The 26,998-nt window shown below is 41.8% G+C and overlaps 1 pseudogene; it reads right to left on the reverse strand.

Annotated features, from left to right (window-relative positions):
- Positions 1-415: 415 nt before the first annotated feature.
- On the reverse strand, positions 416-26,640 carry LOC147668226 (zinc transporter ZIP1 pseudogene; annotated as a pseudogene).
- Positions 26,641-26,998: the final 358 nt, after the last annotated feature.

Raw genomic sequence — 26,998 nt, forward strand, 5'->3', positions numbered from 1 at the left:
AAACTTTCTAGTCTAGACTAAAAAAGACTTTCTCACTTGCTGATAAATACCATCTTATTTAGCCCTCTTGTTCTCCAAGACTACTCTCGTTGTCACAACTTATTGAAAAATACTCCTGTCCCCCGAATTGGCAAATTAGTTCAACCATATGGACTGACAAAGAACATTCCGGCATCTTTTAAAAAAATATATAATACTAGCGGTTACTTGATTTCAGAGTGCCCCTAAAATTGGCGTATTTGCACAAGATTGTACAAACCTAGTCAAGTGTCAAAGTCCAGACTAGAACACAAGCTCCTGATTTTACGTGCAACAATTTACCCACTAGAACACATATGACTGGTGTACAGAGAGAAACCAAATGGAGGGAGCCTGTTTGACGGCAAACTTTACAATTGGTCTTATTCCAGCAGCATCATTCCTCGCCAGTGACCCGGATGCACAGCAGTGCTATGAACTTGATGAAAAGGACACCGGCTACCACAGAAAAGCCAAGGATGAGCACAATGAGCTTGGGGATGTGTTGCTTGCTAGAGTTTAGTTTGTGGGGCAGGATCTCAAGGAAAGTAATGTAGATGAAGGTGCCTGTGGCTATGCCCTTCATCACAGTGTGTGTCAGCTGGTTCACCGTGTCGCCTGACTCACTGAGGCTGACACCTATACCGGTTCCCAGTGGTGACATAATGACAAAGAGGATCAGACAGAACAGCACCACACGGTGACGCAGCCAGCTCTGTACCAACTTTAGGGTCAGGCTGAATGCAATGATGGACTTGTGCAGTAGAAGTGCCACACAGATCTCAAGCACCTTCTGTAGTCCAACAGCCAGGCCCTCGAAGACCGAGTGCAGAGAGAGCGAAAAGACCAGGATAAAGGAACGGAGGCCAGAGTGCGTGTTTAAGTCTATATGAACATGGACCTCACTGTGACGTCTGAATTAGGGTGCTGGTACATCGAGCCAGTGTGAAGGTGGGCCGTCTCCACTGAGAGCAGTCACACGGTGCGCGAGCCACTCGCAGCCCCGCAGCCACTGCGCGCGAGCCGCTGGAAGGCCCGCTCAAGCCCTGGGGCCACGAGCGCACCTCAGAGTCAAAGAGTGAGCAGAGGCCACGCATACTACTCAAGCACCCACCACGGTCCCCAAGTACACCGAGTTACTTAAAATGTGGGTGAAACAAGTCATGTAAGAGTAGGGCAATGTACATCTACTGTGGAAAATAAAATATGCGATAACAAATTATATTTGCAAGAGAACACCAATATATATTTGTATTATAAATGCTGTGCATAAAGCTAAAGATAAAACATTTTTACACAACAAAATGACTCAAAATCAAAAAACAATAGTAGTATACTGAGGCTTCCTATGTCTCTCCTTACATGGGTATGTGCTGAAAATGAATGCTTTGCAGCAGGCAACGGAGGTACTAATTGGCTCAGAGATACCAAGATGGATAATGTATGAAGATCGGCAGGGCTAATCTTCACAGAGGCTTACGGTAATAAGTATGGTGTTGTGTGGGAAAAGATGGATATACTGACATTTATGAGGCAGGGTGATGCTGTGGTGCAGGTATAGGGAGGAGAGATGATGTTATAGTTATAGACCGGTTGCATGATGTACTGAGAAGGGTTGGGACAGGTCAGTTATGCACTGGTGCAGGTATAGTAAGGATGACATATGCACCGGTACATGAGTTTGTGCTTTTCCGGTGCAGGAATGATCTTTGTTGGCCCGGGGATAATAGAGTAAAGATGAGTGTAGGACTGGAAGAAAAACAGAAGAATGATGTATGTACTGGTAGAGGATCGAAAAGGTGGCCTCAAGTGCATGAGTGATAAAAAAAACAAGCGCACGCGCCTCGCGCTAAAAGTAAAAAAAAAAAAAAGAAGGCACGTCCGGAAGCCATTACAAGCCTTGGTCGCGCGGCCTTGAAAGTGACGCGCCCGCACAACCGTGAAATTTAAACTGATCGCGATAGCGGGCTGTAAGGGTGCCTGCGAGCGATTCACTTAATGAGCCATGACGAGACAGGAAAGCCAGATGGCGCCTGTGCTCGTAACTGTGCGTGTAACCGCGCACTCTAGGCCACACAAAAAGCTGTGGTCGACTTTTTGAAACCCACTCACTAAAAGTCTCGCCAGACAGCTCATGCGCTGGCTCAGGCAAGAGCTAAAAAACAATCATGGTCACAAATATGGAGAGTAAGGCTCTAATAATGGAGCAAACAATGGTTGCACTCTCGCCCTTAATAAAGAAATTGGGCTCAAAACCCCTTGCCAGAATAAAAAATATTTACAGTGCCAAAATAATTTCGGCTACAACATATAGGGCAGGATTGTGGGGGACAGCACCAATAGTCGCCCTCCAAAAGATAGAAGATTCCTATTTTAAGCTTCCCTCCCTGGCTCATTTTCAAATGATGTTTCTCATCTTGAACTAGGTCTACCATATATAACTGATATTGTTAAATTTGTCCCAATTATGCTCTAGCATTCGATCTGGAAAAGGGACTCTGTGGACTTAACTCAAACTATCATAAATAATTGTTTGTTACTGCACAACATGCACAAAATCTCATGGTCGCTGTATGTGAAGTCAAATATGTTCTAATTGGGAGTACCTGAACTGTTTATAATTCCAAGTTCCTGTACCAGATTTCCAAAAACTCTCTTAAAGCATTATTTTGAGTAAGGGCTACTTACGAAATAAAAGAAAGGCACCATACAAAAACATTTGTAATACTGTACCACCTGCCCCCGAATTTAGCTGAGGGAGAGCACGCTTATCTAGAAAGTTTAAGAAACTTAAATCATAGATTTATTCTTCTGAGGCTTTGTGCTAATCTAATTCCATTGATGCTGGGTTTCTCTGCGAAAATGTATACTTTTAATGATCCGTCACAATGCCCATGCGATAACTCCTCTAAACAATCTGACCTCCATGTTTTCTTTTCTGCAATTTCTATAAAGAACAAAGAGAAAAATATATTGTACCGCTCTCAGGGCCATATGTATCAAGGCTTTTTCCCATTTGCAAACGTGCAGATTATCTGAATCGGCCCATTTGCGAATTGGAAAAAGCCTTTTGGGATGTATCATCCCAAAAGGCCATCGCAAAATAGAGAATTGCTAAAATAGCAATTCTCTATTTTGCGAATGCAATTAAGGAATTGAAAATTGCGATTCCTTAAATGCAATTCCGGCAGCACCAGGAATTTGCTATTTGGCCTTAAGGAATTACAAATTACCACCAACTTCAAGTTGGTGGTAATTCACAATTTTCTTCAAAAAAACACTTTTTTGATTTTTTAAAAGTGCCCCAAGGGCATGTATGTGTGCAAAATGTGCACACATGCATATTTCAGGGGTGCAACATGGTGTCATTTTGGCACCCTTGCAACCTTGAAATTGCCTTCTCAATTTGAGATCCTCTAATTGGTAATCACAAATTGAGAATGTCTTCCCATTAATTCCTATGGGCCTCCTATCCTAGCCTAGGAATGAAAGGGACGTCGGGCCAGATGCATCAAGCATCCATTTTGCGATTCCTTATTAGCGAAAAATAAGGAATCGCTAATAAGGAATAGCAAAATGGAATGCATCAAACAATCACTATAAAAATAGCGATTCCTTAGAATTCCTTAATTGCGACTCGCAAATTGCGAGTCGCAATTAATGAATACCTCCCTAGGCCCATAGGAATGAATGGGAAGACAATCTCAATTTGCGAATCGCAATTAGCGATTCGCAAATTGAGATTGCGAGTTCAAGGGTGCAGGGGTGTCCAAAGGACACCCTGTTACACCCCTGAATGTGATCTGTGCACATATGTTGCGCACACACATGCCCTTAGGGCATATGTTGCGCACACACATGCCCTTAGGGCATGTGTGTGCGCAACATGAAACTTTGAAAAATGCACAAAAGTGCATTTTTCAAAGTTTTTGCAAATTACCATGAAGTTGTACTTCGTGGTAATTTGCGTGCCCTATTAGCGAATTCGCTATTTTTGATACTTTCATGCATTGCATTTAAGGAATCTCAATTTGAGATTCCTTAAATGCAAACAATCGCAATTTAGCGAATTCTCTATTTGCGATTTTTGCATTTGGGATGATGCATCCCAAATGCAAAAATTGCACTCGCAAAGGGCCAGATTCTGAGAATCTGGCCCTTTTGCGAGCGCATTTCGCTTGATGCATCTGGCCCGTCATTCCTTAATTGCGAATCTCAATTTGCGATTCGCAAATAAGGAATATGTAGGATTCGTAAAATTTATAGCAAATCCTACATACATTTCAGTTTGCGATTCTCTAATTGCAATTTGCTAGAAATTGCAATTTGAGAATCGCAAAACTCTTTTTTGAAACATATGGCCCTTAAAGCGCTATAGTTTTGCTCAGTGTCGCCCAGCTCTGCATTTTTTGAAAAATCTAAATGTCCCTTTGTCTGCTATGCTGTAGCTTCATTTCTCTGAGCTTGCAAGAATAGGAGACAGTTCTTATAATTGGGACCTGTAGAAACGATTTCTTCTATTACCCTATCGCTGGTTATTCTTAGATTGAGGGTTATTCGTATATAAAACTAACTTCTAGTTGTGTGTATCCTGAATCTTCTGCATGGAAATGGGACGCTTGAAGTTTCACTGTGTCCTCTTTATTGGTGAGCTGTATGATTCACTTACACCCTGTGCTTGAAAGAACAGATAATAGAGTATTTAGTTGGGGGTTATTTATATTTAAACTTGTTTTTATTTCTTTTTAGTGGCTAAAGGATTAATTTACGTGCAAAATTATTTCCCCAGTTGTTTATTTCACGTTATCTTTTGTAAATAACTGGGGAATCTGAATTCGCACTGTGTCTATCTTATTGGATGGTGGCATTAACTACTTAATTTGTGTCTTATGAGGAATAGCCAAATGTAAATTACCACTGATAACAGTTCTAATATATATGTTTTGTACATTTACTTCCTCCCAGATTTTACTGTATGAAACATATGTTTAGCATGTATTTTTATGATCTATTTTTTTTTAAACAGATCGAATAAAGGTATTTGATTTGATTTGACTTGACTAACGAGCCTTGTTGGCTCCTATCTTTCCCTATTCAACCACATATCAGTCTTTAAGAACTGATTTTTTTACTTGAGAGTTCTACTTAGGATTCTTTCATTTCTTAGTTTTTCAATAAAATGCTTCCTGGGTCCCCATGTAGACTTTAGTACATTCATCTTCTTGGGGCTCTGCAATGCATACGAAATGCAGCGGTTGGAGTTCTCTTCAGCCTTAAAATATATAGAAATTGGTACTTTGAAATGAAATTAAATAGATCCGCGGGGATCTTGTGAGGAAGAGGGCCATTTTCAAATTCTTGTGGATTACACACGCAACTGCTACACACTTAGACCCAGCTATCTGGCATCTAGGGCCTTATTTATGAAGGCCTTGCATCAGTTTTGCGCCGCCGGTACGTCACTTTTTGTGACGCACCAGCGGTGTAAAAAATGCGCCTTGTTGCGCCATATTTAAAAAGTGACGCATCTAGGTAGATGCGTTATTTTTTAAACCCCTGCGCCACATTATACCTGCGTCAGGTATAATGTATGCAGAGGGGGCGTTCCCCCGCAAAAAGCCTCGTAATAGTGACGCAGTGAAATCTATGAGATTTCACTGCGTTAATTTTAGGATGCTGTTGAGTCAAAATCTTGCGCCTGCCTCACAGCAGGCGTAAGACTGACGGTGAAAGGACGCATTGCTGGAGTTGCGTCACTTTTGTGACACACTCCAGCAATGCGTCACTTTTGCGCTTACAGATACGTCAGAAATACTGACGTATCTGTAAGTCCTTGCGACATGATGCATACATTAAATATGACGCATCAGGAATGTCGCAAGGAGTGCGCAGTGAAGAGTGACGCATCGCTGTTTTCACGCAGCGATGCGTCACTTTTCATAAATGAGGCCCCTAGAATGCAACTCTGTCATCCTGGGTGCAGCCTGCAGTTCACGGTCACACATCTTTCTTCAGTTCCTCCATTCTTGCTTACCAGAGGAAAGGTGAGCTGGGATGTGGGGTACAGATTCCAGACCTGCCAACACACCCAGGAACACCGTGTGACACATGATATTGGCTCCCTTCACACGGTCACACGGTGAGGAGCGATATCACACTGTGGCAGAGAAAAGGAGCCCAAAGACACTGTAAACAGTGGATTTCCAGCACATATTTTGGAGCTTTTAAATACATATGCCGATTAAGGAGTGCAAAACATCATCCGGACATCGGCATAAGCCTCAGCAAGCCTTATTTTTCAGAGGAGGGATTTAGGGGTAGGGTGGGGCAAAAGTGCCCCCCGGGTACTTTTGGGCATGAGGCCTCACCCCCTCCAAGTCCCCAACATCTCCTCGCCTGGTGAAATGTTCCTTTTAGTTGGCAGGTCTGAGATCCCAAGGAACCAGACTATGGAATTCTCTGCCCTTCGACTTGAAAACGAAACAAAATCCTGTATCCTTCAGAAAGAAAGTTACAACTTGGCACTTTGAAAAATATTATGAGCGCTCAATAGTCCTTATTTCAATAAGCAATCAGCAGTGCTCATTGGGAGTATTTCACACTTTTATACATAAGCTTAATGGGTATATGGATTCAAAAGACATATATATTGGCCTTGCCAAATGGCGTTAGAGACCTGAAATGGTTGTAATATGTAGTGGCAATGTCTTTTCAAATTCACAAAAGAATAATTTTATCTACTGCAAGGATTCAAAGGTTTCCAGTGGCACAGCATTTGGACTTCAAATTGCTCCCCATGATATGATGTCTGTTTCAATCGTTGCCTCATGTTCTTAAAGAGAAAACACATTCAACATGCCCAAAGAGAAATATGTGCCCCTATATGACAATCTTCTTAAAAGATCCCATTTTGGAGAATAAGCGCTCGAAAATGTTCCCTTGGGGTCCTAAACACCCTGGGTCTGCCAGGTTCTGCTTCTGCTTCTCCATCTTACACCTATTCCCATTAGATACATTCAAGAAACAAGTACAACATTTATAATAGTCTATGAATGAAGGTCTAATTTTTATAATCTAATTTCCCTTATAAAGTCAAGAACCTCTAGGGCATAGGGGTGTTCAATAAAAGCATGTGTCATGACATAGAGAGCATACAAATTAATGTAGATAGAAAAATAAACACTCTGCAGAGACAGAGAAACCCCACTATGTAAATTTGAGAAATCCCACCTATAACATAGTTTAATAAATACCAGTTATCAGACAGATTGTACCCCTGCCTGCCCTATAGTATTCTAGTGTAATTGCATTTATATAGCGTTCACTGCCCTTGATGAGGGACTGAAGCACTCAACTCCAGGCAACATATTGCTCCAGGAACCAAAAGTTAGCAGTAAGTGCAGTGTTTATAGGTTATTAGTTACAATCTTTGAAATGAGGTGTGGGTAATTTGCAGAAGCAATAATGCAATAATAGAGACTGAGGCAAACACATGTAACTGAGTAGGCTGTGTTCAGAGAGAGGAGGCGTCCAGGGATGGAAAGTAGGAATGTATCATTCGAAGGAAAGAAGGAGAGGCAACAATCAGAATATTTTAGTCAAGGTCAGTTTTTCACACAGGATTTAGAAGGCATTTTTGAGATAGCATGGAATTTGAGAATGAAACACTGTTGAAATAAGCAACATTATTTGCCTCTGCTATAGCGCTGTAATAAATAATTTTGATAGGCACTTGATTCAGATGAACATTCTCCTCATATAGGAATTAGGAAGTAAGAGCCAGATGTACTAGTGATTTTTGTGATCAGAAACAGCCTGATTGGCAGAATCATACTGTTTGCAGCCGTAAATGGTTTTTCAAATGTACATAAGCACAAATTGTGATTCGGTAACATGTTAACGAAGCACAATTTGTGTTAGCAATCTGGTATTTGAAAGGGCTATGTTTAGGGCATCCCTTCCAAATACCGAATTGGTATGGTATGTATTACTGTTATGCCACTGAATTCCAACGGTAAGACAGTAATACTTTACCACCAGTTTAAAACCCATTAAGAATCTTAAAAAATATTTTAAGGGCAAACAATCATCCCATGGACCGCTGCATACTCTTAAAAAAATGAAACCTCAAAGTTTCCTTTTTCTTTTTAAACGCATCCCATTTTACTTTAAGGAAAACAGGCTGCATTTCAAAAAATATCTTTGCCTTATTTGAAGGCACTCAATACATTTAAATAAAACATTGATTTATTAGAAAGCAATCACAGGCATGCTACCCTACTGACCTCAGCAGGCCCCCATCCCTATTATGGCTGCAATAAATAATGGTTCACAAATTGTGACCTAACTCATTAATATTCATGAAATAGCTCGATTTGTGGCCTAGTAGGATGTAAGTTTTCTTTCTGCAGGAATTGAGATTTCCTAATTGCGCTTCATTAAGAATCACAATTTGGAAACCACAATTCTAGATTTTTGTACACCTGGCCCTAAATCTCACACAGATTCTGAAATACCTGACCTCACACAGACTAGGGAAACACTCACACAGATTGAGGACAACTTTATCAGAAGGGTTTAGAAATGTAAACTCTCTGAAAGAACAAGAAATACTTGCACTGAAACAGACTGAGAAATATTTCTCTTAAAAGCATTGAGATTGTCAACTGCCACAAAGAATATGAAATACTGACATTCACATTGATTGAGAATTACCCTTTCCCAAAAGAATTGAGAAATTAGAACTATCACAAAAAATGAGAAATACATCCACTTACATCTGTTAATATTGATGTCGATAAACGGAATGAAACGTATATGTACAGAAAAAAATCAAATCACGGTTGTCAAAATCTTCTGATATGACCTCTACATCAATCGCGAGTAAGAGATATGTGGTCATGCAGGCCCTGCACCCTAGGCCTGAGGCTATTGGTTGACAGATCACAGGTGGGGTGGCATGTAACCAGCAGGACAAACGCACAAATAGGAAACATCAAGATTAGTCCCACAGATCGGCAGCATCACCACAATGGTCTTGGGAGATTGGCCTCAATAAAACACACATGGCTGGAGTATCGCGTGTTCCCAAAACACCATAAAGTTAGATGCCACATGAAGTTAGGCACCCTCAGGACACAGTGCACACAACACACGCAGCGATCACTTGCTCCCTGTGCCGGACATGCGGACACATGGTTGGAAGGGAAGGGGTAACCCCTACTTCTGCAGAATCTTACACTGTATTCCTTGCATTTCAGAGGTAAAGGAACGCTTCAACTTGGTAGTAATGAGAACTGTGGTGCAACATTGCATGTACCAGACATGCAATGGGGCACCTCCACACTGAAGGATACCAACTGGCAACGCAGTGGATTTGCCTAAACACAATTTGTCCCCAGATGGCGAGGACTGTGCTCCCTGGTCACCATACACACCCCTACCCTAGTCATTCCTAGAGAAGATCTGTAGCAACATACACTACATATACTACAGGGAAAAATAACTCTATTGCATCAGGCTTGAGGAAGAAGAACTGCTGATTATTTTGGCTGGGCTCAGTTCAAGGACATTCTGGAAGAATTCAGACTGTTTTCTGACACAAGTTAATGTGGGATGGTCCGTACCCTTCTTCACCGTGCTGGTGAAAGCAAACACCCAGTGATTGCAAATAACCAGATGGAAGAAGATGAAAATGATGAACAATACTGAGCTCAGCCTTAATGCAATCAAGGAAGAAGAAAGAGTCATCTGCCTCATGGTGATGCAATATCGGTATGTGGTAGACTTGATGACCGCAATGGAGGGAGAGGTGTGTTCCAAGATTGGGGAGTCCTGTTGCATATTCATCCCAGGCAACAACATGATCAATGAGATTCCGACTCTCGCCATCCATGCACGGTATCATTTACATACTAAGGGTGGGCGTAAAATCCGTTTCGCAGGCGAATTTGCGGATTTTCTGCGATTTCGCAATCTGCGAATCTCGCGAAATCGCAGTAAAATCCGCAAATCAGCGGGGACGAATTTTCAGCCAAGCAAGGGTTACAGCAGCAGGTGCAAAAGTTGAACCTAATTTCTTTGTAACCTTTTACAAAAGGGTTACAAACAAATTAACTTCAACTTGGACACCTGCTGCTAATTGCTTCCTGGCGCCTCGTTGCCTACTTGCAACTATTCTCTGACCCTGCTCTGACCCTTGAAGCAGGGTCAGAGAATAGTTACAAGTAGGCAACGAGGCACCTGTCCAAGGAATTAAACCTCATCAGGAAGCACTTACAGATATAAAAAACAGGAAGAAGGGAGAGGATGGCAAATACACCCATTTTGAGTTGTCAGGAGGAGTTAAACTAAAAGAGACCTTTACAGCACAATTTTCATATGCATTTTGCTAAAAATAAAAAGCTGTATGTTCTGTAGGGGCAACTCAGGAATCTGGCCCTTCAGAGATCTGCCTCTCTTTCTTTCTCTCGTTCCCTCTCTCCCTCTCTCTTTCCCTCTCTTCCTCTCTTTTTCTATCTATCTATCTATCTATCTATCTATCTATCTATCTCTCTCTCCCTCTCCCATAAACGACTGCATGGGTAACTTCGCTATGCAAGCGGCTCGCGAAGACGCAAAAAGCCCCGCGAACACGCAAAAAACCCCGTGAACACGCAAAAAACCCTGCGAACACGCAAAAAGCCAAAAATTTGCACAAATTCGTGAATTTTGCGGATCGCGAATTCGCAAATCCGCAAATTTGCGGATCCCGAATTCGCAAAATTCGCCCATGTTTAATACTGACATGCATAAGGAGGGAGGTACCTCTGAGCAGGACTGGTACATCGGCTAGTTTTACTGGCTCCCCCGACGGGTGACAGGACTGTGCATGTCATTGCTGCATATGCTCATTTTTTTTACTGTTTTTGTGTGGTTTACTGCAGGTGGTGATTTCCTGTTGTAAAATTAAAGTCCTCAAGTTGGGTGGAATGGAAGTAAATAGGGAAGTGGTAATAGTTCAAACTGATACCCGACAAGCCTTTAACAATTTGACTGTCATGAAGTATGGGGTAAATGATGTCGTCGAAACTTCGACTTGAGAGGGGAATGTTAATATTGATGTATGCACTGATACATGTAAAAAAATGAAATCAAATCACTGTTGTTGAAATCTCCTGATATGACCTCTCCATCAACCCAGAGTAAGAAATACATGGTCAGGCAGGCCCGGCACCCTAGGCCTGAAGCTAGTGATTGACAGATCACAGGTAGAGTTGCATGTAACCAGCAGGACAAATGTGCTAATAGTAAAAACCCAGAATAGTACCACAGATAGGAAGCAACAACACAATGGTCCTGGAAGAATTTCCCCAAAAAAACACACATGGCCGGAGGGGCTTGTGTTCCCAAAACACCATATATTTAGATTCTACATGAGGTTATGAACACTCAGCCAATCAGGAGACAGCACACTCAACATGTGCAACAATCATGTGCTCCTCGTGCCGAACATCTGGATACATTACCCACTGGCCCCCATTGAGTCCACGCAAGATCGAGACCCACCTGTATATGCCATCAGGTGGGAGGAATTTATTGCTTCATGACTAGTCCCACATTCCACTCCCAAATCAGGATTCAAGAATTGTTTTATGATGCTTTGAGGAATGAATAAAAAGATGTTCAAAATGATTGAACATTGAGTCACTCTTCAGACCCGTTTCTGTATGCTGCGCTCCCGGCTGCAGTGTTTAATTAAACCAAGGGTTCCAGTTTTGTCAAGTGTCTCTATCTTTGAGTTTTCAAGGTAAATTCATATTTGAGCAACACACCAACTGAGAAACCTTCACTGGAACACACATACTGAGAATCACCCACTCCAATATTACAAATAAAGCCTAATGATTTTGATTTTAATCTATGATTCAAAGCCCAACAATTGTTGTCCAAGCAGTAAATCTGTCACTCACCCCGCTATGGATAGAGTTGCATATTAAGTAAATAAACCTGTTTTAATTTTGAAACTAATACACAAAGGTGATCTTGTAGTCAAAGCTGTACTGGCAACTCATTCCAAAACGTACAGGTCACCACTGGTCCCAGTCTTCTTCTTCTAGTAGTTGTTTTGATTTTTGCAACAAACAGTAACTCTTCAGTAGCACATCTTAGCTCTCTTCTTGAGGCATATGTAGTGACTTGGTAAGACAAAGAGGTACAAAGTTAGCAATTATGAAATATATCCTTGGCTCTATTGGTAATCAATGGTGTCTATTTTCCCCTGCTGGGAATTATTGAACTGTCCTGGCAGCAGATGTTGGTAACTCTTTCCAACATCTTTGTGGGCAACCCTACATACAGGGCCTTACAGCAGACGGATGGTTCTAGCCTGAGAAGTTCTGTATTCACTCCATTCTAGAATGCATTTTAAGGGAGTAAATACAGATTGTTGTCAATTGTTAAGCTATTTATTTACTGCTCCATGGAAAACTCCCATCTGGAATGTCTCAGAATTTGTTTTACTTTTAGAAGAGTACAGATTGGGCAGCCTGCCACACAAAAATGACCTTTTCCTGTGGAAGAACTATTACAGCACGGTTTTGCAGTCCTACTCCACACAGCCACAGCAGTCAGTGGAGAACATATTGTGTCAATACTTTACCATGCACTTAGCATGGGCTGTAGGTCTGCCCCTTGCTCAAGATTCGAAAGCTTTCTTGCCTCAGTATCCCTCTCCTTATGTAATGGCTTCCTCACTATTATTTTGTTTCTCCTAATTCTGGGGTAGTTTCATTTCACCATTATTTAATGGGATGAGTCGTAGCCTCCCATTGCATATAACAGCAAACTATTTTTCCTTTAGCACTTTTTAACATCATGACTATTATCAGTGCATTGGAGTGCATGGCCTTTCCTTTTTCCTCCCATGTGTATTGGCATCTGGTTTTTCCATCTTAGTCTTCCCTCTGTGTGTTTCTTTTCCCTCATGCTTTCCCCACACAGCTTTGCTCTGACCTCTCCCTCTAGCCATGATTTCTCCATCCATAACTTTTGGTCTCTCCACTCTGCTCCCATCATCACTCAACCCTATACCCCCGCTTAGTCACCACCCCTTGCTGTGTTCTCTGGCCATACCTGCACTCAGTGAATGGTTATCAGAATGATAGGAAAACATGATGTCGCCCAGAATCCTCAGTGCACCTTCTCCGTGTTTCAGAACCTGCAGATAAATATATTGTTTTTCAGTAGAGTCATGTCATTCATTAAGTTACAATGAAAGTACTCATGAAGCTTTTTGATATTGAGTGCACAGAGCCCACTCTAATAGAGAGAAAGGGGTTCAATATGAATCATGCTTGAAGTGCTGTGGCTAGAGTGACAACTTGACAGCTTGTTCTTATGTGAACTGAAAGACTATTTTTGATAGCTGTTTTTTAACAAAGGCGAATTGTCCAAGTACTTTCATTTCACTTGCACTTGCACTTGAATAATATGTTGGTAGCTGGGGCATGCACAGCTTCATCTTTTCATCGAGATTCTGCTTTGGTGCCCACACCTGGATCTTAGGGAACAATATAATCTATTAAACTGAGTTTGTCATTGTTTTAATATAAACAAGAAATAATAGAGATGCACTGCTTTGTCTCTGTTTGGGTGCTGATTATGGTCATCAAATTCCATACATAGGAGGTGCTGTCCAGATGTTGGACAGTTTTTATGGGTTAATCTCCATCAAGGAGTTTATATAGACATTGCCAGTGGTCAGACACTATTGTGGCAGTGGTCAGACACCGTGAGCCACAATCCAAATGCTGTTAAGGGCAAGGTCACACACCATTGGAGAAACTATGGCAGGCAAGCTTTCAGATTCACATGTTGAACTCCCAACATTTCGATCATTCACCATTGCTTACCGATACTGACACTATTTGTTGTTAATATCCATGCCTGCGGACATGGGCCTGACCCACAGGTGAAGACACATCAGGAACCAATGTTTAATTAATTGCTGCTATTCCTACACAGCTGTAGTATACAAAAAAGTGGTGGATGGAATGCTTGAATTAATCTCAGTCACCGGTAATCACTAGGTCTACACTCAAATTCATTGCTATTTTTCACACCGTGCCACCACAGTTTGGACTCAGCCATATGCAACTCAGCCTTGACCCTGCTCCAAGGGGAACAGTCCAACCCGGTCTGCCTGGCTAGGTCCTCCCTGAACTGGAGCACAAACAACCTAGGACCGGTCTCACCCTGGTTAAGTCTCATCAGCCAGGTATAGCTTGGCTCCAGTGACACAGTGTGCATGGGACCCACATCTGGGCATACCCATCTGACTTAGGATGACATACTGTAAAATACAAAAAAGTGATGGATGGAATGCTTGATTTATTCTGAGGCACTAGTAATCCCTCAGCCCCCATCCCAACCCATCAATATTTTACACACCATACAACCTCAGTCAGGGCCAGTCTGGGAACCCAAAGCAGCCCTGACAACTTTTGTCAGACCAGCCCCGTACAGTGCATTGCAAACAAGCACAGCGATGGAGCCTGATCAATTCAAAGGGGCTTGGGGGAGGGTTCTCCCCTCCTAGAATATTTGGGGGAAATTGTGGATTCTACAATACATTTGTCATCAATATGTATTCAATTGCAATCGTTTTTAAAGCATAGTAAATGATGACCTTACCATGCACCAGGATACAACAATCTTTTTGGGGACCTTCAATGATTCCCTCCCTATCATCCTCCAACAGTGCCTCTTATCTCTCCATAGCCCCTCTCTAACATGTATTTGTTTGTTTATAATATAGCGCTTCTCATACCAGTGTAGGGTGTCGGAGCTCTTTACCTTACAAATGCATACAGAGACAATAAATCAAACATATGTAAATCAGTGAATAGAAAATGTTACATAAGACAAAGGGAAGTACAAGGTGTGGAATTCACATGTCATCCATACTGGTAGGCATTTTTAAAGAGTCCTTCATCTGGGTAAGCGCAAACCAAGGATTCAGAGCATAGCACAGTGGTTGGGGTTGACTTTACTAATAAGAATGCATTTCTACACAAACAAACCTTTTTTGCAAAATGTGGGTAGTGAAAGACTGAGAAAAACACAACTTTCTAACCTAGATTACTATTGTAACCTGTGAACTCCACAGTGATAAAAAGAACTCTGTGGCAAAAGCAGTAACTCCCTGGGCTATGCATATAAAATACTATTCTGTGATCTGCAAACTACACTCTCGTTGCAGCAAGCATATTAACGCTCTGCGCTACCTTAGGTGAGTCAAAACTGTCGCTAGACAAAACTCAGATCTCTCTCCAGCATGTCCATTAGTCAGCAGAGCTATCTTGGCACTTTTTTTGTTGCCTGAAAATTGTTGAAAATACAAGGAACGCTGCAGTGCTTTAAAAACTGCTGTACTGCTAAAGAAATCGGCCCCTAGCAACAAAAGTGCCCCCCACCTTTCCAGCGTCCCAGGTAAATGTCTGATGCCTGGTACAGCCAGTCCGGCCTTGACCTCAGTTTGGACACCGTCGTATGCAAATCTGACTTGATCCTTCTCCAATGGGAACAGTCCAGCCTGAACTGTCAGGTCAGGTTCTCCCTGAACTGGAAGAGAAGCAACCCAGGAGCAGTTTGGCCCTGATTAGGGCTCATCAGCCGGATATAGCTTGTTTCCAGTGACAGATTGTGCCTGGGACCCACATCTAGGCATACCCATCCCACTTTTGGCAACATCTGCAGCATACAAAAAGTGATGGATAGAATGCTTGAATTAATCTCAGCCATTGGTAATCTCTCGGGCCACATCTCAATCCCATATTGCTAAGTAGCTAGGCACAAATAATCCATGAAGAAGCCCCACCAGCCAATTTCTAATACTGCCCGCTTATTTAAAAAAACTATCAGGTTTCAAGAAGTCCTTTATTATGGTAGCCAGTACTAAATATTTTCAAACAAAGTCGGCACTACTCCTGTATGTAATGAGTGGTTGATCAATTTGTCTACATATGGCACTGACTTTTGCTACACTCCTGGTGATAATTTTGAAACATTACGTGATAATATAAACTGGCAGCTTTAGTCTTTTTTTAGACGTGCTGAATTTGTGCGGATGACTTTTGGAAACTCAAAGAAAGTATCTAAACAGTTCACCTGAAACGAAGTTCATATCTCAGTTTCCCTCTCATCCAAAGCATTCATACAGACAACGGTAGGATGTTTCACTGGAACACATCTCAGATTTCAGGAACCTGCGACCTCTCTTAGAATAAGCATGAGTGCGACCGTGGTTAACTATTAAAATATCACCTAGAAAAGATTCTACCTGAATGAAGCCTTCGATCTGTGTGAAATGAATGTATGACTTTACAACGCATACATTTACAACGCATGCCTTTACAATGCAGTTTTTTACATCACAACATCCTTTACATCGCATGACACTACATAGCATTTTTAGAAACTACCTGTACAATGCATTCCATTCCATTGCATTATACCTTTACAACGCATACCATAGCATTGCATTTAAGGTAAGTATTGGATAGTATAGGGGTAAAAATTACTATTCTAACTCCAGGGGGTGCAACAGTAGGGTAAGTGTTGGATAGTGTAGGGGTAAAAATTACTATTCTAACTCCAGGGGGTGCAACAGTAGGGTAAGCGTTGGATATTGTAGGGGTAAAAATTACTATTCGAACTCCAGAGGGTGAAAAAGGAGGGTAAGTGTTGGATAGTGTAGGGGTACTATGTGTTGTAATGGTATGCATGTAATGGAATGCGATGTAATGCCTGCGTTGTAGTGACATGCAATGTAGTGTCATGCATTGTAATCGTATGCGTTGTAATGCCTGCGTTGTAGTGACATGCTTTGTAAAGGATGTTGCGATGTAATGACTGCGTTGTAAGGGTGGTGCAATGTAATGATTGCGCTGTAAAGGTTGTTTCCAGTGTGAAATCTGTGGGTCCTGGCCTCTGCCCATTCTCTCCTCCACTCGTGCACCCTCTCTCTCCAACCTCCTGCTTCCCACTGCCTGACAATATTTTCATCTCAGCACCAATTCAGGTGATGACACCAAGTACGCTTCAGTTCTGGATGGCACTGGAACATTCTGCATAGCAGCACTCATACAGTTATTTGGAACAAAGACCAAACTGAGCATGGCCCTGGCAAATGCAACTCCCAGTTGGTAAACAAACCAATACTGTACTAAAGGCTGCCCAGGCCAAATAACAGTGAAGCACCCGCTGGTGTACCAGCATTACTGCTGCTGTTAACCGTTAATCCTAATTAGCTAATAAAATTGTTCTCCTTCTAGGCGCCTCACTCAAAATATTCTCACTTTCTACACATACCCCTAAGCAGGAGAAAACAAGTTGGAGACCAGCTTCCCTTTGGTGTGACCTGATTTCAAGGCCATAAGAGCAGCTGAACATATTCTGGCTGGCTTCACTTATTCAGTGTTAAAGAGAGAAGGGACACTTACTTTAAAAAATAAATAACTTTACATCTGCATGTAATGCATTGCTGTCAGTCATATTGTGATTAAATACTTATTGATATGGCAAAATAGTCAGACCTGTTCGAGTCAACAAGGAGCCTTCTGTGGAAAATCCCCCCAAAGAATAACTGTGGCCAATGGCTTCATGCAGTTCCAAACAGACTATAGCTATTCTGCGTATATTGTCCTCCATTAAAATAAGAAAAATCCTGCTTCACGCAAAAAAAAAGAAAAAGACAAAAAGAAATCCAAATCTCCCGAGCGAAGTATTGTTTTCTAATTTGAAAAAAATGACTGTGCCAAATTACTAACGGCAGAAGAACTAGCTGCTTGCTGATAAAAGTGTACTAGACGTCCACTGGAGGTATGTGGGACAAAATAGTCCTAATAATAACTTGTTGGACTCATTGTTAAATTGATTGTACACCAAATCTAACTGCTTTTAAAGAACTCCATTTTGTATTGCAATAATAGTGCATAGTATGACATTCGTCACTATTAGAGGAAGAAATAAATGCAGAAGAGAAAGAGAGTATAATCCCAGCTGACACCCATTAAGGCTAGCTGTCCCTGTGTTCCAGGCACTGATTTTTCCATCCATGACGCCATGGGTTGCAAAGGCAAGGTCAGGTGTCGCAGGAGGCAAGCAAGGGGGTCACAGCTGCGACCCCTGGTGACCCCTAAATAACATTTATGTTTCTCGTGCCTATGCTGTCATAACTCTGCTGCACTATGTAGATGGTTTGATTAAAAGTTGTTCGATTGCACATAAGGAAGGCTTTGAGAAAAACCCAGAGTTATTAATGAAATTGTGGCTTGTCATAAGAAATTTAAAAAACTCTGACGGATAGGAAAAATTATATGGGAGAGGAAGCATGAGACCAGCTTTTGCACGCAAGCACTCACAAGCAAAGCGCTGTATTGTGGGAGAAAGTAAATCAACCAATTTTTGTTAAGGAGGAAGAGAACACTTTGTGCTCGCATATCACCCCGGATATTTCGGTCAAGCATTTCAAGGTGGTCTATGATTCATCTGCCCCAGTTAGCCCGAGATTCACCTTCCCATACAGCGTGTCATCAATATAATTTTTCAGATGGAGAAAGTTGTCGAAACTATTGTGTTTTTAACAAAGATTACATCTCTAGGTCCAGAAGGGATCTACTGTGATGAATACACAATGGAAATTAATTTATGGCCACCTCTAATAACACAGATACTAAATGCTGCTCTCAGAGAAGGGCTTTCACTTCCTGGTTTCATTCAATAATTATAATAGGCAAGATGACAAGAAAGACCCCTGATGCTACAGACTCATTTCACTCATAGATCAACACTTAAGGTTTAAGTGAACCATATTTGATTGCAGATTTACTGTCCATTGAAGAAAGGATGTTAATGTTGTCTCTGTAACTCTTAGTGCTTTGAGTAAACTTTAGCTGCTGCAATGAGTGGCTTAGTTGCTAACAATTTTTGCTCACAACATAGTATGAACTGAGTGTCAGAAATTCATAAATTACACTACTTTTTGTTGTTGCTAAAATTCTGAAAAAGTGAAACGCAGCAGAGAGATTAGCACTTAAGATTTGTGCGTTTTTTTACAAAATTTGTGAACATACCCCTATTGGAACTTGGTAGAAGATGGTGCTGAAGCTCTATCTATTTATTTTGGGGTCTGTCCAGTGCTTAATTTGAGCTGGTGGTTACAAGTGCTAGGCACCAGCACTTAGTTGTCAACACCAACACTTGTGACAGCCTGACACATGGTGGCACTGTGTGTCTAGTTAACGATGAGCACAATAACAGTTTATTAATTCAGTATAGATTATCAATGGCTAATGCTTGCAGCTAAGTCATTCTTATAGCTTTATGGGCCTGGAATTGAATGCATTTTCAAACTTGTATGAGTGTAATGCTAAGTTGTGTTGGAACTGTCATTGGCAATGCTAATAAGGTAAATGGGTGGTGCAAACTGCAGTGGCCTCCTGATGAGGGCCCTGGCACTTTTATTTTTTAACAAATTAGGCACGGGTCTGTCTATCAATATACCTCATTTTCATGTCACATATGAGTGAGTAAAAGAAACTGCCAAGAAGAGTTTTAAAGTAAATAGTTTCATTCTATTACAAACTGTATGTGTTCTCTTATAGGGTTGAGAGTATGCAATAAAACTTAATCGGGGGGTGATCTAGATTGGCAGATTTGATGGATAATTGAAGGTACAAATTTCTAGAGCTATAGGGAAAGAAGTGTATTTTTATTTATTTTCCTTAGACCAGAATGTAACTAGAAATTACATTGTAAGTCATTGCTGTCACTGCTGCATGAGGAGCAATATTCCCCCAAAATGTTAAAGAACGCACCACGATGGCCTCATTATGACTGCAAAAGCGATACTGGGTGCATGCTAGCCCCAGGTTCCCCCACCCCTAAATCCGACCAGCTCTTGTAAAAGGGACTTTGTGGTAAATCTAACCTTCAAGATATTGATTGTGATCAAGCATAATTGAGAAGGTGTGAGTACGTTGTTAGCATTCAATGTATGTATAACTTTATAAAAATCCCAAGTTGTTTTTCTTTATGTTCTTTACTTCAGGGTATCAGCTTGAAAATCATGAACTTTACCTCAATTTATGTTATGCATATCCTTGTTACCCTAACACAAAGTGCTCAACAACAGGTATACTTTAAAAAAAGAGAGAACTTTCCTTCTGCAAATGCATTGTGTGTAGAACAAAATTCAAATATGTGAACTATTCTACATTCTGCATAAATATTACCATATATGATGATGCCATAAATATGCAAGTAGCTTGAGTAGCACGACGTTGGTTGTTCATAGCTTGACTGGCTTCTATTAGCATGAAATGTATCTCTGCAAAATTTAGCAGGCGAAAAAAAAACTTTGAATCCCTATACAAATAGGCTACGTAGGAAACAGTATGCTTACATCTTTTACGGAGATAACATCACAATTCAGTTTGTAGTGGTAATTTAAAAAAAAATTGTAGTGAATAAACATGGATGATTTCTGTTACACAGGCTCTGAATCTCCTCGTGGGCCACAAATATGTGGGAGCGTGTTGCATTTTTAGGGGTAGATCTTCTATGCTCAGACCAACTCAACTAACATTTGGAAAAGTGTTGGATTTTGGGGAAGGCAGATTTCCCACTCCTGGGGAATCAAAGTCCAACACTTGCATGAAGACACCTTCCAATTCTTGCCTGAAAACTTCCCTCCCGAACTGTACCACCTGCTTCATCCTAAAGCCATCTCCACCTACTTAGTGCCCAAAATACAATGGGCCAGATGTATCAGAGGCTTGCATTGCTCTTGTGTCACGTGGGGTGTTGCAAGGGCAACACAATCCTTAAGTCAGATTTACCAAGCCACCCAAGGTCACCTTGCCTGGTCCAGAGTTGCTTGGTAAATCTGAAATAATGCAAGGATCGCCAGTCACTACCTTGCCTTACTCTGCCCTGGGGAGGCGTTCCATAGTTGGAGCATGCGTGTTCCCAAGCATCCACCCATGGACTTTGGCACATTCCCAGATTTGAACTGAGGTGGTGAAGTGAGCTAGAGAATGACGATGGATTCAACCCAGATCAGTGACTGGGGGTGAGTGTTTGAAACGTTTCAGCATTCCGTCCATCATCTCCTTGTGTTTACTTTACCAAGATAGGTAAACGTGGGAATGTATCAAAATTGTTTGTCTTTCCAATAGAGGGGCTACAAAGAGAAATATATTTATTTCTATTTGTATCCTCTTTCTAAGTGTGCTGCATTCTGCAACACACTTAGAAAGAGGAAAACGCCTCCTATAATTATTTTTGCGCAGGAAGATATCTCTTCCTGCACAAAAACAATCCTGCCTGCAATGCAAACACTCTTACACATAGCGCAAGGGTGCAGGCATTGGTAATAGGCAGTCAAAAGGGTGCAAGGAGAGAACCGAAATGTGTGATATCATGGTAAATATAGCGCATTCTTGCCCTTTCCATTTGATGCGGCTCATCAAGTTGTCTTGCTAATTGGAGTCAAAGTGTGATTAATCTGGTAGAATGTTTCCAACCACCAGCAATCCTCTTCCCACTAGCAAGTGTAACTGGGTCCCGAAGGACAATCTTCCCTTGTGGTTTCATTGTTTTCCTGGCTTGTGGCCCATCAAACCTCAACACTGGCCATGCAAACTACCGCAACCCTTTTCTTACCGTACCAAAAGGGAGTCACCCTTTCTCACGTAACCAAAGCTGTAAAGTCCCTCCCAACTATGACTCTGGCCAACAGGGGACTATCTCAAGTGACTGACTCCCTCCAAACACTCTAAATTGCCGTATAGAAGAGGGCTGCCTGCCTTCCTTCCATCGGAGGCCAACTTGTGGAAAACACCATGATGTCTCTGTATGTAAATCCGTCACATTTCTAGGGCTCACAAGCCTAGCACCAATCAATACCCTTCATGAATTATTAAGGCTGACTATTGGATCTCATTTGGCACATTGCCAACAGCAATTGGCACTGCTCGCACACCCATGCCCAACAGGTACGGCGGGCAGCCTCCTTGACAAGTGTCAGAATTCAAAATATTCTCAGTCAATCAGCGCTGCTTGTAATATGTCCATCTGCTTTTTTTGCAACCACATCGCTGAGAGACACGACCCACAACGCTGTCAACAATCGTCAATTTCAGCAACCTTGTCACCAGATGCCATTCAATCCTTTCCTTTTAGGAAGTCTCTTTTATAATTTATATCCATTACCTGTGAGTCTCTGTTACACTGTCTGTTTCTGTAGTGTACTCTGCTAATATTTCTAATGTCGGGCCCCTCTATTACTATTTGTCTTTGCGGGTCTTTCCTTTATTGTTTCCCTTTGTGAATCTCTCTACTTCTATCTAGTATCCACTTTCAAACATTCTCGTTCAGAATCTGGGTTTCTATATCATGTTTTTTTTCTGTTTGTGGTGGTGTACTTCTTTATGAAGACCTCTGAGCACTCCTCACAACGTTGTTTTCAGTTCAGTGCCTCCACACACCAGCTGTGCCATTCTTTCTCTCTCACATTGTCATCAACGTCATTGTTAACCCACTGCCCAACTCTCTTCCATCCAGACATTTGGTATTCTCATCTTCTTTCTTTCTCACTCAACCTTTTTCTTCCCTATGTCCTTTTTTTAACTTTTTCTTTTTATGGCCCTTTCATACGATCTTCGATTATCTTTTGTCCCCCAAGTCCTTTCTCTTCATCTCTCACATTCTTCTCCTTTTTACAAATCTCACTTTCTTTTCAACTTCCAGTCTCTCTTTCAGTTTCTCTCTCTCTCTCTCCCTCGCAGGTTCTCTCTCTTTTTCTTTCTCTCCCTCACTATCTTTCTTACCATTTTCTATTCTTCTCTCTTCCCATCTCCCTCTCGGGTCTATATTCATTTTGCCATGAATGAACAGGAACACATGCAAAAGAGCTCTTAAAGGGCCAGTCGAGGTTGATCTCCATGCCTCCCATGTCTCAGGAAGTGCACGGCATGCTACTGCAGCCTACCTCAGACTCTTATGGTCCACTAATGGAATTACACAAAAAGAAGACACAGCCGGTGGTGACTCAAGTACCGAGCATGCTCTAAAGATGAAGGCTTGAATTGAGTACGACTGGTCCTTCAGCATGGAAAAAGTCCAGTCCCCAAAATTGACGAAAAGTTAAGACTTGGTACGGACAACTCAAGAGTACTGGCTCATGTAAGACGTGCATTCCACAGCTCTTACGCAAAAACGAACTAATATGTACCCTAATCAGCAGGAAAGTGCTTACAAATTATATACAGACGTGTTAGAACACTAATGAAAAAACTGTAAATAAGTACCTCGACTGAGCAGCTTCTTTCACAGGCTTGAGTGGACACCCATCACCTCACTCAGCTCACAAACCAGCCAAGCATCAACAAAATGTGATTAATGCCTCAGCCAATGCTGGAAATGTTACTAGACTAACCCCCAGATGCATCAAGCATCCATCTTGCGATGCCTTATTAGCGAAAAATAAGGAATTGCTAATAAGGAATAGCAAAATGCTATGCAAGAGTAACTCGCTCAAAAAATAGCGAATTCTTAAAATTCCTTAACCTCATCCCTACTTGCGATATTCCCCTGCTGTGCTGGACAGCAATAAAAACTGGTGTGGTCATGACAAGCTCAGCTCGTCATGAGCACAGGAGCCCTGTACTGCAGAAGGGGTTAATTGCGATTCGCAAATTGTGAGTCGCAATTAAGGAATACCTCCCCATTCATTCCTATGGGCCTAGAGGCCCATAGGAATGAATGGGAAGACATTCTCAATTTGCGAATCGCAATTAGCGAATAGCAAATTGAGAATGCGATTTCAAGGGTGCAGGGGTGTCCAAAGGACACCCTGTTGCAACCCTGGAATTGATCTGTGCATATGTGTTTCGCACACACATGCCCTTAGGGCATGTGTGTGCGCAACATGAAACTTTGAAAAATGCACAAAAGTGCATTTTTCAAAGTTTTTGCAAATTACCATGAAGTTGAGCTTTATGATAATTTGCCACTCCTGTTAGCGAAATCCCTAATTTTTTTAACTTTGATGCATTGCATTTAAGGAATCTCAATTCGAGATTCCTTAAATGCAAGTAATCGCAATTTAACGAATTCTTAATTTGCGATTTTTGCATTTGGGATGATGCATCCCAAATGCAAAAATACCGGTCGCAAAGGGGCAGATTCTGAGAATCTACCCCTTTGCGAGCGGATTTTACCTTGATGCATCTGGGCCTATGTTGATAGCTGCTATTGCTGCTAAAATTCCATGTCTTCCACCATGTATTCTTTTTCTTCTTCATTTCTGACCCTCCCGGGTATTTTAGTATGCACATTTACTCTCCCAATCTTCAAGTGCCATTAGATCGAGAAAATATGCTTGTGAATAAAAAATAACACTTGCCGGTCGTTTAAAGAGATCTGTGATTACAGGGAAATTATTTAATCTGTTGAAAATGGTTTTGCAGATGCAAATTGTTTCAACTAATCACCAGCTCGCACTACCCTCGATAATAGAAGCAAATGACAATGTCCTTCACCAGCTCACCGACTAACAATGCCTGTGACCCTATCATTGTATAAAACTGGGTTAAAATGTTTGAAGGATGGGAATCCTTCTCAAGTAATAGGACCAAAATTGTCTCTTTACAGGGACCTAAGAACCACTTTGTAGAATTTGACTCTGTCAGAGTAGTGATGCAGAGCATTCCAAGTCCTACTCAGGAGAGGTGGTGTGGGCTAGTAATCTCAGTTCACTAGCACACAACAACACTCAAAAAATTATTATGCAGTCAGAGCTTTTTAAAGTACTTTTAAAACACACACACTACTAATACTACACATTAAATTACAAATATATACCTCAGGTAATGGTGACACCCTTATATCAGGTCACACTACACATGCAGTGCCAAGTAGAAGGTGGATTAATCTTTATGTAAAACACTCACAATCCTTGGTAGGGTTAATGTCCTCAGGATCTGTAAGACTGAATCGACCTCAGTGGTAGTTGTTGCAGTTTCCAAATTCTTTAATGTAGCATGGGCTATTAGAGAGAAAGAATCTTCGAAACTTTAATAACCCCACCCATTATTCCTTTTAATGATGTTGCCAATGTTTTTATTTGTTTTAAAACACAAATGTAATGTTTTAACAAATGCAACTTTGTTTTAATCTAAATTATTCACTTGCTATTTGTGAGCATTTATTAAGATTATTGCATTCAATATTATTTTATAATGAACACTGTTATTTTATGTGATGTATGAAGATGAAATATATTCTTTTATTTCGAACTGTCAATAAACAAACACACTACAAGGGGGTGTCATTATATATAAAGCAGGCCTACTGTTTTTTTCCAGGATGTCACCACATGAATAAAACAACTATAAGTAATGATTCCCCTTGGCATCACTAATAAAGCCAATGGGGACAATAAACAGATCTAAATGCATGCATTGTAGGCATACAAATTACAGGGCTTATCAAGAAGGCTGTCATTAAAGCATTCCAAATAAATAATTGATATTAAAAGCAATCATAAACAAGAATGTCAGAGTATTTCTTTTACTGTCTACAGGCTTCATAATGCAGCTATAGGACCAACCACAATCGAACCCACTGCAGAGCCCAAGAACAAAATCTATTGCTCTGTGAATGCATGAAAATTAGATAAACCTGTCTAAGGGGTGATTCTGTTTTCTACAGTTGAGAGCAGCGTTGCCCCAGTAAGTTTCTTTTCAGCAGTGCAAGGTGCCCGTGCCCCGTCGGGCATCTGATTACTTTTGAGGATATCCCCAGAGCCCCATAAGCCCTGCGAGCTCCCCCACCCACTGTGAGGGAAGTGGGCTGGAGCAAGCCGCTCTGTTCCCTCCTCCTGTGAGTCGGGATCCCCAATACCTTAGTTGACTCTCCCACAGGTGGGATCAAAGCAGACTCCTTCTTCTTGTGGTCTGGGGCATGGGATGCCAGGGTCTCTCTGATGTTCGACTAGCCTCTTTTCTGTTTTCTTTTGATCCATGGGGATGGGATCCCCCGGGACTTCATGACTCACGCTGTGCCCCAGGGGATGGGGTCCATGCAGCTGGATGAGGGCTCTAGGAAGGGCTGCTCTCACAAACCCTGCCCAGGGAAAATAATCCATAATGCTCCACAACACACCGACCCCTCCCCTCAGGCCTTGGCCCACCGGGGGGATTTTAAGCACCCGCTTTTCTAATTTTGGTTCTTTAAAAAGGCAAACCTTTAGTCCTGTGCAGCTCATACTGGGCCAATTTTGACTTTCTTGGATTTGTTTTGTTCCTGACAGCCAAGCTTGGTCATCAAGATCCTTTTCGTTAGGCCTCTTGGCTTCAAAAAAGAGCATTTTTCAGGAGCAGCTGCAATTTCAGGCTCCCTGTGCTAGACATTTCCTTTGCCTTGCTCCAGGTGCTTCTCTCCTTCTGGTGGCAGCTTCTTGCGCAGCGCCTCCACAACCTGCCAGTAGATCACTCTTCTTGCTTCACTCCCAATGCCCCAGAGCCCCCTGGCCTCTTGCCAGGCACCAGTGGTGGGCAGTGGAGTCCAGTTCATTTCCCCCAACTGCTCCTCCAGGGGTGTAAGGGGGCCAGCAGCCCTGGCCCTAGAGAGACCCACACTAGTACTAGAGGTCAGCTGGAGTAAACGTCTCTAGCCAATCCTTGTAGTGCATCAGGTGGCTTCTCTTTCCAACTGGGCATACTTTTGGCCGCCGGAACTGGGCTCCTGTCCTCCCCCTAAACCTGCAATCCGCAACCTGGGGATAACAATTGATCACTCCCTGTCCATGAAGAATCATGTCAGCCAGGTTATTGGCACCTGCTACGGGATTATGCGTAATCGCCGAAAGATCTTCAAATGGCTTCCCATTGAAACCAGGAAGCCTCTGGTGCAGGGCTTGGTCATCAGCCGG

The sequence above is a fragment of the Lissotriton vulgaris genome, unplaced genomic scaffold, assembly GCF_964263255.1.
Source record: "Lissotriton vulgaris unplaced genomic scaffold, aLisVul1.2 SCAFFOLD_1128, whole genome shotgun sequence".
In the NCBI taxonomy this organism is placed as follows: Eukaryota; Metazoa; Chordata; class Amphibia; order Caudata; family Salamandridae; genus Lissotriton; species Lissotriton vulgaris.